This window comes from Bemisia tabaci, chromosome 1 (genome assembly GCF_918797505.1).
Source record: "Bemisia tabaci chromosome 1, PGI_BMITA_v3".
NCBI lineage: Eukaryota > Metazoa > Arthropoda > Insecta > Hemiptera > Aleyrodidae > Bemisia > Bemisia tabaci.
In genome coordinates this window covers 40,152,042-40,165,000 of record NC_092793.1, presented here as the reverse complement: position 1 = coordinate 40,165,000, position 12,959 = coordinate 40,152,042, and the positions used below count along the sequence as shown (strand labels likewise).

Sequence of the window (12,959 nt, the reverse complement as noted above, 5' to 3'; positions counted from 1 at the left end):
GATGTATCGAAGCAAGTCCCGAAAGTGAGGTAATGTTACCCCTTTGTTTACATCCTTATTTTGGACTCTGTTCATCACTAATTAATGGGAAAAAACAATTCTGAGCGTCTCTTACGTTAGTTTTTCTCTCACATTCTACCTTTAATGACAAAACCTGTTCGCGCGCAGAAGCGACTCGCTAAATGCAGGGGTGAGCCGTGAGCTTTGGAGAGCACACGGCTAGCGGTGCTCTGCGATTTATAGGGTTTGTGCCGAAGGCGCGGAATACAATCGCAGGGATTTCCCCGCAGGCTACTTCCTGGCGGTAACACCCGAGACGCAGGGTAGACGCATAAGGGGGGGGGGGCGTCGGCCTGTTAAGTTGTCTCAGAACGGGGGAGGGGGGCTCGTAGGCGCAGAACAGGGCGGCCCGTGACGCGGCTCGGTGGAGTCTTCGTCCCGTGCTGTCGCGAGAGAATAGCCCTCGGAGCGTTCACTCTTCCTAAAATAGCCCCAGGCGATCACTTTGGGATCTGCCTGGTGACGGGAACTCCAGTGAGTGAAGCCCACGACGACAGCACCACACGGAAGGTGAGAAGAGCCGGAGTCCCAGGCTGACCTGACCTGAGCGGACCGAGATCATCGCCGGGTGAAACAAGTAGAGCTGGTTACTCGCGCCGTGAGGTCGGAAGCGCCTTCAAATTCCCGGTGGGCCACTGAGGTTACAGCTGGCTGTGCCGGGCCGCTAGAGATGAGCCCAACTCGAGGACTGCTTCACTTGGCAGGTGAGCGGCTGAGGGAAAACGTCTTGGAGGACGGTTTCCTACCGGCGGGAGCGCGGCGTCGGGGAAGTGCTTTGGAGGGCGACTTTACCGGGCTGATGAACTGCGGCTGAGTAACGTCTTGGAGGACGATTTCCAAGCAGCGGTAGCGCGGCGTCGGGGAAGTGCTTTGGAGGGCGACTTCACCGGGTAGATGAGCTGCGGCTGAGGAATTAGACGGTTCCAAACAGCGGAAGCGCGGCGTCGGGGAAGTGCCTTGGGGAGCCACTTCACCGGGCAGGAGAGCTGCGGCTGAGAAGCGTCTTGGTGGACGGTTCCAATTCCAAACAGCGGCAGCGCGGCGACTGGGAAGTGCTTTGGAAGGCAACTTCACCGGGCTGATGAATTGCGGCTGAGGAAAGTCTTGGAGGACGATTTCCAAGCAGCGGTAGCGCGGCGTCGAGGAAGTGCTTTGGAGGGCGACTTCACCGGGCAGATGAGCTGCGGCTGAGGAATTAGACGGTTCCAAACAGCGGAAGCGCGGCGACTGGGAAGCGCCTTGGAGGGCGACTTCACCGGGCAGATGAGCTGTGGCGGAGAAACGTCCTGGAAAACGTTTACCGAACAGCAGAGATTGTAGAGTGCTTTGGAAGGTGACTACTACACAGCAGGATCAGCGACGAGAGAGCGTTATGGAAGATCACTCTTACTTAGCGGGAGCGTGATCTTTTGAAGGATCGATCTCGATTTTCCTCAGCGCGGGATGCCTTCAAAATCGGATCGCACTGGAGGAGTGAAACATCTCCGCGGCCGGGCCATCAGCGCTATCTAGCGGATGCTGCGGGAAGCCGACATGGGCGTCGCGACGCGGCATCGCGGGGCGGGGAAGGAGGAGGCGGACGGGGCGAGGCGCGGCGCGGGGACGCGGGCGTATAGCATGATAGTGGCGGAGTAACCGCGCTGCGCCCAGCTGGTAGGAGACTCCAGCCGGCCTAAGTTCGCGGCGCGAACAAAACCTAAACATTCGCAACTAATTAGCTGATATTGGACACCAATGTTTGTTTTCTGCGTTTCTAAAGTGTTGCGCTTCATTCATTCCAGCCATTAATCACTCAATTTTGTTTCATATTATCCATATTTTTTCCCCCTAAACATTCCAATTCATAGGTAGTATTGTTAAAATCAATTTCAGGTGATACCTTCAGAGAAATGCTGACATTATGTTCCAGGTATTAACTGTTAGCATACAATAACGCTGTGGAGAAGTTTTCTCCGTTTGATCCCATCCATGCTGATAAGATTTTGAAGGTACTTCATCGATAACATTAGACTTTTCAAACACTGACATTGACAGGAACTTATTGGCGTAAGCTCAGTAAGGGTATATTATGGTAACAGGCATTCATTAGAATCTTCGTATAACATCTAGAAAAAGGTAAGTATCAATAGCAGTGAGCAGGTTGTCCAACAACAGTTTCACTCATCCCCACATGATGTCCACACATATATACCGTCGTAATAATACGATCTAGAGAATTAAATAATGATTATGAAAGCAGTAACGTATTTACAACCTACCAATGCTTCGTCCTATAATATCGCAAGAGATGCCTTTGAAGGAAAAGGTGAAAAGTGAGACACTGGTCTAAGAAGAAGATCACATTTTATTGATAAGCTTACAAGTGCCCAACCAGGCTGCACGACCTACTAGGGTAAATCTCCCTAGGAATACATACTACCAACTTGACGGATACTACAATCTCCACAAGAGTGCGAAGAAAAAAAATTTATGTGAATAAATTTTTTCTAATGGAACAGAAAAATAAAAATTTGAAAATTATTCAACAGTGTTACAGTGAAAGAGCAATAATTCAATTTATTACTCTGGAGAGTATGGTTCCTTAGGTTTTACAATGCGACCAAAAGTCGAAACACCAGGTTTAACTGAAAATTGTTTTTTGGTGGCTTTAGAAACACCTCTGCCTCGACCTTTGTTGGGTTTTGATATAGGTACATTTTTAGGAGTAACGTTGATAAATTGACTAGAGGATTCTGCATGTTGACTAATCGGTGACTTGAGATGTTGTGGTGAAACATTTGGTGAAGAGCTAGAACCCGAAGTTGACTGGGTTGGTGAGCCTCTTTGCGAAGGTTGGTTAGAAGTAGACTGTGATTGAGTAGATGAATTATCCGGAGAAGATTGAATTGGCAAGTTCCTCGAAGAAGATATAGATGAGTTCTTCGGAGAACATTGAATAGATGAGTTCTTCGGAGAAGATTGAATGGATGAGTTCTTCGGAGAAGATTGACTGGATGAGTTCTTTGGAGAAGATTGACTGGATGAGTTCTTCGGAGAAGATTGACTTAGTGTAGGACTAGATTTGTTCGAAATTTCATCATGTGAAGTTTGACAGGGAATTGTCTTTGACCTATCAGAAAAAGCAAGTGGTGAGGTTTGAGTAAAAGTAGACTTCGGTTGAGGACTAGAGGTTGCGTTTGATACAGGAAAGAATTTTACCCGTTTTCTGGTAGTTGCATCAGCAGCGCGAACATCAGTGTTGCAGTTTGACGGTGAAGGGTGGTCAAGAGTGATTCCACAAGACAGTAGTTGATCAATGTGACGCTTGTGTTGTTGGTTCTTGTATTTGACCAAGTAGTGCAAGGCACCGAGTTTTGCAGAAATCACACCTTGCAGCCAGGGTTTTGGACTATTGTATGACCGAAACATAACCTCTTGATTTATTCTGAAGGAACGGAGCTTCTTTGAAAAGCTGTTGTTTTGTCGTTGATTAACGATGATTTTTAAATTCGGATGCATAGCATGCATCAACCCGAGTTCGGGATGTTCTGCCGATGAAGAGTAAAGAGGGCGGTTGTCCCGTTGCTTGATGGGGTGTTCTATTATATCGTTGGACAATTGTGTTTAAGGAGTCTTGGAGGGTGTGGATTGTTGCTTCCATATATTTTAATGAATTTTTGACGGTGTGTACGGCTCGCTCTGCTTGTCCGTTGGTTGCCGGATGGTACAGCGCTATTTTTTTGTGAAACAGGATTCCTTGTGATTTTAGGAATTGTTGGAAATGGTTGGAGACAAAAGCAGGACCGTTGTCCGAGATGACTGTGACTGGAGCACCGAACAGGGAGAATGTGTTTGAGAGTAACTTACAGGTTGCTTCACTAGTCATGAACTGAGAAGGGAAAACCTGTAGCCATTTGAAGTAAGCATCCACTGCGATAAGCAAGTATTTGCCACGAATTGGACCTGCGTAGTCTATGTGAATTCTCTCCCAAGGAGCTGACGGGTATTCCCATGGATGCGAGAATTTTGGAGGTGCTTTGCTGTGACTGAGACACGCCTCACAGGTTTTAGCAAGTTGCTCAATATCTTGATCAATGTTTGGCCAGTACTCGATTGATCTAGCAAGGCTTTTCATTTTTGTAATGCCAGAATGTGCAAGATGCAGTTCTTCTAATATTCTTTTTTGCAATCTAGCTGGAATTACTAAACGGTGACCCCATAAAAGGCAATCACAAGCCTGCGTATATTCTGCTTGCTGTCCGGTGTAACCAAGTGAGGTTAAGTCCTTCCCTTGTTGGATTGCTTGCAAAATCGGTGAAAGTTGTGGATCTTTCCTTGTTTCTGCAGCATTTAGCTGTGACGTTACAGGAAGTAGCTCAATTTGGTTAAGAATAAAAATATCAAAATCATCGAAAGATGAGGAAGGTACGCTGAAGCTGTGGATACGAGACAAATAATCAGCATTGCAATTTTGAGTTGAACGCCTGAATTTGATGTCGTAATTAAAGTTGGACAGGTAGGATGCATAGTTTGCACAACGAGACAAGGTAAATTTTGGAAGGAGAGCATTTGGTGCGAAGATATGAGACACAGGTTTATTGTCAGTGTACAAGGTGAATTTCCGACCATACAAGTATTCAAAAAAACTTTTTACTCTCCACACAATAGCAAGAGCTTCTCTATCAACCTGCGGGTACCGTTTCTCCACGTTACTTAGAGCTTTACTCGCATATGAAATGGGTCTCTCCGTTTCATCCGGTAGGGAGTGTGATAACACTGCGCCTAAAGCGAAGGGACTGGCATCGACTGCTAATGCAATCGGCAGTTTTGGATCATATGGAGTCAATACTTGGTCAGAGATCAAAATTGGAAATTGCCTTCAGTTTGTTGAAAGCAGCAAGGCCTTATTGAGTCCAAGTGAAAATTTTATGTTTCAGTATTTCTCTGAGAGGATGAGTAATTGTGGAGAGATCTGGTATGAAAAAATGGTAGTAGGTTACTTTACCCAGAAATGTTCGGAGTTCATCAGCGTTTTGAGGTTTTTCGGCGTTCACTATAGCATTAACATGTTTATCCAATTTGTGGAGTCCATGTTGATCGATCCTATGGCCCAGAAATTCAACAGAGTCTAGGAAGAACTGTCATTTGGGTCGGTTGAGTTTGATACCAATCTTTTCTAGGCGATCCAGAACCCTGGCTAAAATGAGAAACATTTCTTCTACAGAACTGGCATAGAGCAAAATATCATCAAAAAAATTTGTTGCGCCTTCAATGTCTTAAAGATGCGAATGGAGCCTACGCTGCCATACAGCAGGGACGGGTGTTAACCCATATTGTGCCCTGGTGGGCCTAATCAGACCGTGAGTAGGAGTATTCAGGGTCATCAATTCACACGATTCATCATCACAAACGAGATGCATAAAGGCATCAGTTACATCTAATTTACAGAAAACTTTGGCATCCTTCATTCCATGAAAAACTTCTTCTACTTTGGGAATCGGGTATTCATCTGCTATCAGCTGTGGATTGACGGTTGACTTATAGTCGCCCGTAATTCTTAGTTTCCCATTTTTCACTACTACGTAAGTTGGTGAAGCCCATCTGGAATGTGTGACTTTTTTATAGTGGCCAGATAGTAACTTCTTCTCAATATTTTGAGCGTAAGCCTCACGTATAGTGTAGGGAAGTGGGCGAGCCCGAGCGAAAACTGGTTTTGCATCTTTGTCTAAGTGCCATTTTTCAGGAGGACCTTCTAATGTCCCAGCAGTTTCATCACAAATTTGATGATGATTGTTTAAGAGTGAGCGATATAAAGGGGAAAAACTTAGAAAAAAAAGAAGAGGAGGAGAAAAAATTGGATATGAGAAAGGAGCGAAACAGAAAAGAGGGGGGGGGGGATAAATTAAAACCGTGGGACCAGCTTATTTTGAGGAAAAAGAAGCAAAGCAGAAAAGAAAGAAAAGAGCTGAGAGGTGAAAAAGTGACCAAAATAAATGATTGGCCGAAAGGGGGAAAGAAAAGAACGTTCTAATGCAAATAGAAGATTTGCATTAAAGCATGCCGCTAAATTGAGGGAGATTGAACAAATGATTCAATGCCACAATTTAGAGGTTAGGTTGAAATGGGGATAATGAGAAATTTGGAATATTAAATGAGATAATTGAATAGTACGTTCTAATAGGCACAGAAGGTGCGTATTAAAGCAAGTCGGCTGATTGCATGAAACCTTCACCATCGGAATAGTGAACGTGGCATGCAATTAGTGGAGTATACTTTTTTGGGATAGCCCAAAAGCAGGACAGGCGATACACCTGCGGTGAAGAGTGAATTGAACTTGTAAAGGGAAAGAATATTAATACGTTGAGTGATGAGGCAGCGCTTGTGGCGTACCTTTCATCACTACGCAGCGATTACTGGAGAGAGTCTAGCTGGACTTCAGAGAACCGGGACGAGGTAACGTCGGTTTCCTTCATACAGCGAGCAGGCGCCAGGTGATCACGTTGCTTCGTGGGGACCGTCGATTGACGGGACTTGCATAGAGCGGGAAGATGTCCTTTCCAACAATGGAGAGCCAGAGTCCTTATCCTTGTTCAGAGTCCACCTTGGCAGGGGCGTCGGGTAGAGGTTCTGGATCCGGGAGAGAACTGCGTCCGTGGTGAGGTCCGGGTCCGTCTTCTTCAGCGTGCTGGATACAAGTGATTCTAAGGTGCGAGCGGCTGACGTCTTGAGCGCCGCGCAAGAGCCAAAAGGAACCGAGCGGGGACGGCCGCTAGGTGGGGGGCTCCAGGGGGAGCGGATCTGTGTTTGCCGTGGACTTTGAAAGTTGGAGTTGAATGATGAGATTTGAACTTTATTGGTCGATAAAGGTTTGAGCAGGTCGGGCTTAATGAGTACTTCCAGAATATATATAGGTTTTGGGGTCCATCAGAGAACCGAAGCTAAAGAAGGTGAAAAATTTGGAAAATTTGCATATGGATGGGACTCATAGTTGCGAAGAAATACGGAGGTAATGAAGATAAATTTGAGGATAAATATGAAAGAAAGGTTGGGAACATGAAAAGGGTGTTTAAGGCAGGTGATTAAATGGTCAGGAAGAGCACTTTCAATTTTAATAGAAGGTAAAGGACACCTTTTAAGGACGCACAAATGGGAGGCGGGTCGAGGTGTGCATGAGGTGGAATAATTAATTAGTTGCCGCGGGCGCGCAATGTGATTGGCCGGTGTTTTTCGCGCTTCGCGTCGCGAAAACAAAAGAGTGGTAAATTGATGCCCGCCCCTCTGAGAATAGCAAGTTCGGGTGTCAAACAAGGACACTTGGATATAATGAAATTTTGAATGCCGGTGAATTGAGTTTAAACTTATTTTTATGAAATAAGTGAGTGATTAAATAATATATAAAATTGAGAGGATCCTCAAGAGTGAGGGGGGGGGGGATAAAAATGAGTATGATGAAATTTCCTAAAATTGCTCTAAGTTTGTTCGATCGGGATCGAACATACTCCGGGGGTTGAACCAACGTAAGTTGGTTCGAAAGTGAATGACGGATCGTACAAGATGATGAAATCCGCTCGAAGTTATTATGCATTCCACACGTGTGTGAAGTATATCGCCACTTAGGTGGGGTGGGTTTTGGGTGGGAAAATTAATAGGAGATATCAACTTATTATTTACATTGTAGTTATCTAAATGAGTAATATTCTATTAATTATAATTAATGTGACGGGAGTAATATTAGATAATTAAGTGAGTGAGTTTTTAATTGGGTAAGCAATCGAAAGTAAGAATTAACATGTATATAATTAATTTGGATAAGTTAATACTTAGAAAATTAACTTGAAGAAAATATTAGTTGGATACTTAAAGTAAAGAGATTAATGTTTTCAACGTGAATAAAATTATGATAGAAAAGTGAATCATTTATTTCATAATACTAGTTCGTTCTCCAAAAAAAATTAGAGAGCATCGCCGAGGTTTTAAGGCTCTCGGGGTTGATTCAAGTTTTAAATACTTAATAATAAATCATTTTTAAGGAATTAATGAGAATAAAGTGATATTAAGTATAGGGAAATTAAAGTAAATTAAAGTTGAAAGTAGTGAATTGAAAATAATTATTGCCATAAATTACCAGGAAGTTTTGATTATTTATTTACAACGTAATTATCATAGAGCATTCTCTGGGACCAGAGAGTGTCGCCGGAGTTCGTGATCTCGGGGTTTGTAACTGCGTAATATATACATGCAATTACCATGTAATTTAAAGGATAGGAGTAAGAGAGAAAAAAAAAAAGGAAAATACAGAAGGCTCTCATTTGTTGGCCCTGAGAAGGGCCGTTTTAAGAAAGCTAGTTTTGAGTCCAGCTGTTAGACTTTGCGGCCGTGAGCTGCTCGCCAACGTGCAGCTCGCTCTGCTCGGCGGTTCAATTTTTTAGATGGAGCACCGCGAAGTGTTCTGTCGTTCCATCCCCTTTCCTGCACCAGGTCTAAGTGCTGGAAGTAGCGGGCCTCTCGTCGATTGCGGGGCATTGGTCTAAAACGCCGATCTTGTAATGTTTGGGCGTTGTAGAGAACAGGCGGTGCCTGCATCTGGATTTGCCGCAATGGGAGGAATGGCTCATATTTTTGCGGCGCAACTGGAATGCGATGTGGAACCGGAAGCCTGATGTAAAGTCGCTTCGGTTTCTTAGCTTGGGGTTTCGGTTTCCATTCGTTGACTGCTTTCTTGTGACAATTTTTGAGTGGAGGAGGGAGATCTGGCAGGATGACTGGCTCTGGGTCCCGCGAAGGTTTCTGTGGGAGCGCCTCGATAATCTTGAGTTGACGAGCCACGGGAGCGGGTTGCGTCTTTCTTCTGGCTGTTAGGTCAATCATCTTCTCCAATTCAGCCATTTCTTCTTCCATTGATAGTTCCTTCTCCAAGCTAGCGTCGGTAATATCCAGGATGTCCATGGTTGCTTCTTACGGCACTGAGCAGAGCGAATGAATGAATCTGAGAGGTGGAAGGTCCTTCTATTTATACAAAAAAATTTAAAAAATGAAGAAGAAAAAAAAATTGACCGGGGGATTAGCCAATCAATGCAATCGCGGGAAATTTTTTGGTGCAAATTTGGCGCGAAAATTTGACTAATGGCGGGAGCTGATTTTTTCTTCTGATACTTATTGGCTAAGAAAGTTCGCGGGAGGGAAGACAAAGGAGCCGAGTAAAAAAAAATAAAGGTTTTGTAATTGATTAAGAGTAGATGAGGTATAATTAATTTACATAATTAATAATTAAATATGAAAAATTTATATAATTAATTTATTTGTATTTTAATTAGGTTATTTACAAGCGAATCTTGTCGTTCCCCGAGATGGAGAGAAGGCGCCGAGGACTTATTCGTCGTTTTACTCGGGGTCTGATTCGTCCGTTTCCATTGTAGGTAGAGGGTAAAGTTTGACTACTGGTCTAGTGAGATCGCCCGTGCTAGTGCGAACGCGGACGATTCGTACTTGGCCGTCGGTGCCTGGGTGAAGCTGAACTACACGTCCCATTTTCCAATGTAGAGGTACGGTTGAGTGATCATGGATGAGGACGAGATCATCTATTTTGAGATTTCGTGTTTTGCTAAACCACTTATGTCGCATTTGTAAGGTGTGCAGGTACTCGTTACCCCATCTTTTCCAGAATGATTGGGTAATCGCTTGTACGCGTCTCCATCGTTTAGCGGGGAATTTTTTACTTGGTAATTCGCTATAGTCAGGTTCGAGGGGGCTGACCAGCGCTCGGCCGATCAAAAAATGAGCGGGAGTCAGTGGAGCCAAATCATTTGGGTCACTTGATAGCGGAGCTAGAGGCCTGGAATTTAGCATTGCCTCAACGGCAATTGTTTGACGGCAGCCTCGGAAATGCCATTATGATGTGGGGCGGCCGGGGAGGTGGGGTGCAACTGTATGTGACGCTCTTGGATAATTTTCTCGAGCTCAGGACAAGTTTTTAGATCGATCCGTAGTTGTTTGGTGATTTTTCGGAGATCACTACTGCCACCCATGAGATTGCTCCCACAATCAGAGTAGAGGTGCGCGGGGTTACCTCTGCGACAAGCAAGTTTCGTTAGAGCGACAATAAAAGAGTCAGTCGTTAAGTCTTAAGTGACTTCTAGGTGCACTGCTTTTGTTATGCAAATATATGCTCTCACAGTGCGCGCACTTCGTAGTGTGTGGACGCGAACGTGAAAATACCCAGCAAAATCGCATCCCGTATGAATGAAGGCGGGATTCGGGTTTTCTCTCGCAGGCGGTAAATTTCCCATTTGAGGCTGAATTTGTCTAGGCTGTGCTCGGAAGCACGGTATGCAAGAGTAAATTACTGAGCGTATCACTCTGCGGCTGCTCAAGATCCAACATTTTTGGCTAAGTGTGGACTGCAATAATTGCGGCCCGGCGTGAAGGTAGGCAACATGGTAATGCTTTACCAACACTTGAACAAGCGGGTGATTTTTAGATAAGATCCATGGGTATTTTCGGCCGAAAGTGAGAGACGAGTGATTTAGACGGCCTCCTGCCCGAATCATGTCATTTTCGTCTAAAATTGGATTCAGTCGTTTCAATTGGTTTGAAGCCGGGCGGCCTCTTTTCAATAATCTAATTTCATCTGAGAAGGCTCTTTTTTGTATTAACCATATTAGACGCCGTTCGGCCTCTAAAAATTATTCGACCGTGAGGGCACCGGTTTTTCTCTGAGCTGGGTGACGTGAATTATGTACAAATCGAATCAATATGGCAACGACGCGTTGCATTTTACTCCAGCTAGAGAATCGGCTCAAAAATTCAAAATCCTCGTTTTGTTCCTCATCTTGCAGTGCGACGAGGGCCCTAGTTTCTGGTAATTTTTCTGAGTCTGGCTGAAAACGTGGTTTCGGCCATTCAGATTGAGGATTTCGGAGGAAGCTTGGACCTTCCCACCATAATTTGTTTTTCAGGAGAGCGGACGCGGAGCATCCGCGGGATCCAACGTCACTGGGGTTATCAGCCGATTTTATATAGCGCCATTGCACTGATGGAAAATTTTCTTGAATATGTGCCACGCGATTTGCAACAAATATTTTTAGTTCGTGCGGTGGTATCTGAATCCATTGTAACGTGATACTTGAGTCAGACCACCCGAAAGTTTCGGTTATTGTGTAAATTTTACCAAGTACTGGTGTGATAAATTCGAGAAGGGAAGCTAACAAAAATGCGGCGCATAATTCTAAGCGTGGTAGAGATACGACTTTAAGAGGAGCAACCTTAGTTTTTGAAGCAACTAACGATGTTGAATATTTTCCATCAGGAAATTGGAAACGCATATATGCCACGGCATTGTATCCTAAAATTGAAGCGTCTGCGAATCCGTGAATTTGAATTTCCAAATTTGGCGGGCAACTTTGACGAGGGATTTTTACGTCCTCTAAGGACTTGAGATCTGATAAAAAATTATCCCAAGTTTGAGTAAGATTGGTTGGAAGAGGGTCATCCCAGTCACATTTAATTAGCCAGAGATGCTGAGTGAGACTTTTGGCGGGAAAAACAGCTGGACCTACCCACCCCAGCGGGTCAAAAATTGTTGCGTAGGTGGAGAGAATCCCTCGCTTAGTGCGCGGGCGGTTCAGACTTATGATTTTATACGTAAAAATATCTTCTGACGGTAACCACTGTAGCCCTAGGACGGAAAATTTGGCACTTTCATCACTTCTCCATGAGGAGGGAATTTCTAGTTGCTCGGGAGGCACACCTGCCAGTAACTGCGGTGAATTGCTCAACAATTTTCTGAGCTGAAAACCTCCAAGCTCAAAAAGGCTGATGAGCTCTCTGCGCAACTCGAGGGCATCTTCTATTGTTTCGTCTCCTGTGGCAGCGTCATCTGCATAAATTTCTTCCATTATAACCTTATAAGCGCGAGGGAACTCTTCGCGATGTAGCGTGGCGAGCTCCTGGATGGTTCGAATTGCCAGAAATGCCGATGATGAAACTCCGAAAATCACAGTGGTGTACTGATAAATTCGGATAGGGTCATTAGGATGAAATCGCCACAGCATCAGGTGAAAGGGCTGATCGTCCTCATGTAAGAGAATCTGTAAGTACATTTGACGTATGTCACAAGAGAAAACAATGTTATGTCGCCTAAAAGAAATCAATACTTCTCGTATGTCCTTTAAGATTTTGGGACCTACGTGTAAGAGGTCATTAAGTGAGAAACCAGAGGAGGTTTTTGCACTCGCATCGTTTACTATTCGGAGCTTCGTAGTACTCGAAGTTTCCTTGATAACTCCGTGATGAGGGAGTACGTAATGCTTTTTGTCTAGAACGTCAGGGGCGGCCAACTTGAGCTGACCCGCGTCGATGTGACCTTGAATGGCCGTAGAGTATTGCTCGCGAAGGTCAGGTTTTATTTGAAATTTTCTTTCTAAGGATTTGAAACGCAATTGAGCCTGACTCATTGAGTTACCCAATTTCTCCGGGCTATCTGAAAATGGTAGGCGAACCATAAAACGGCCTGAGGGCATCCGGACGGTAGTTTCTTTGTAGAAGGTTTCGGCAGGATTTTCCGGAGGGGGAGGAGGAACGAAGGGTGGAGGCTCCTCTAACTCCCAGTTTTTAGGGATCGCAACCTGAAAATTTTCTTGTTCATCAATTGATTTTTTAGTAGAGTATTCATCTTCAGTTGCCAGTAAAACAGTAGGAGTGGCGTCGGCGGTAGGTGCGATGCCCATTACGGCGTACCCTAGTTTGGTTTTCAGAGCCGTTGGAAAACCGGGTCCGAGAGAAATGGTTTCGCCACACAAGAGTTCTGGCAGAATATCAAGGCCTATTAAAATTTCGATAGGTGCATTCACCTTGTCAAAATCGGGATCGGCCAACGGATAACCAGTGAGGCGGTGCCGAACTTCCGGTGAAATTGGCGTGGA

At 44.7% G+C, this 12,959-nt stretch overlaps 1 protein-coding gene across 4 annotated transcripts in view; it reads left to right on the top strand.

The window, feature by feature from the left end:
- The window catches only part of LOC109037065 (uncharacterized), a 108,355-nt gene that overhangs the window by 29,938 nt on the left and 65,458 nt on the right, over window positions 1-12,959 (top strand). The gene's annotated exons all lie outside the window — the stretch shown is intronic.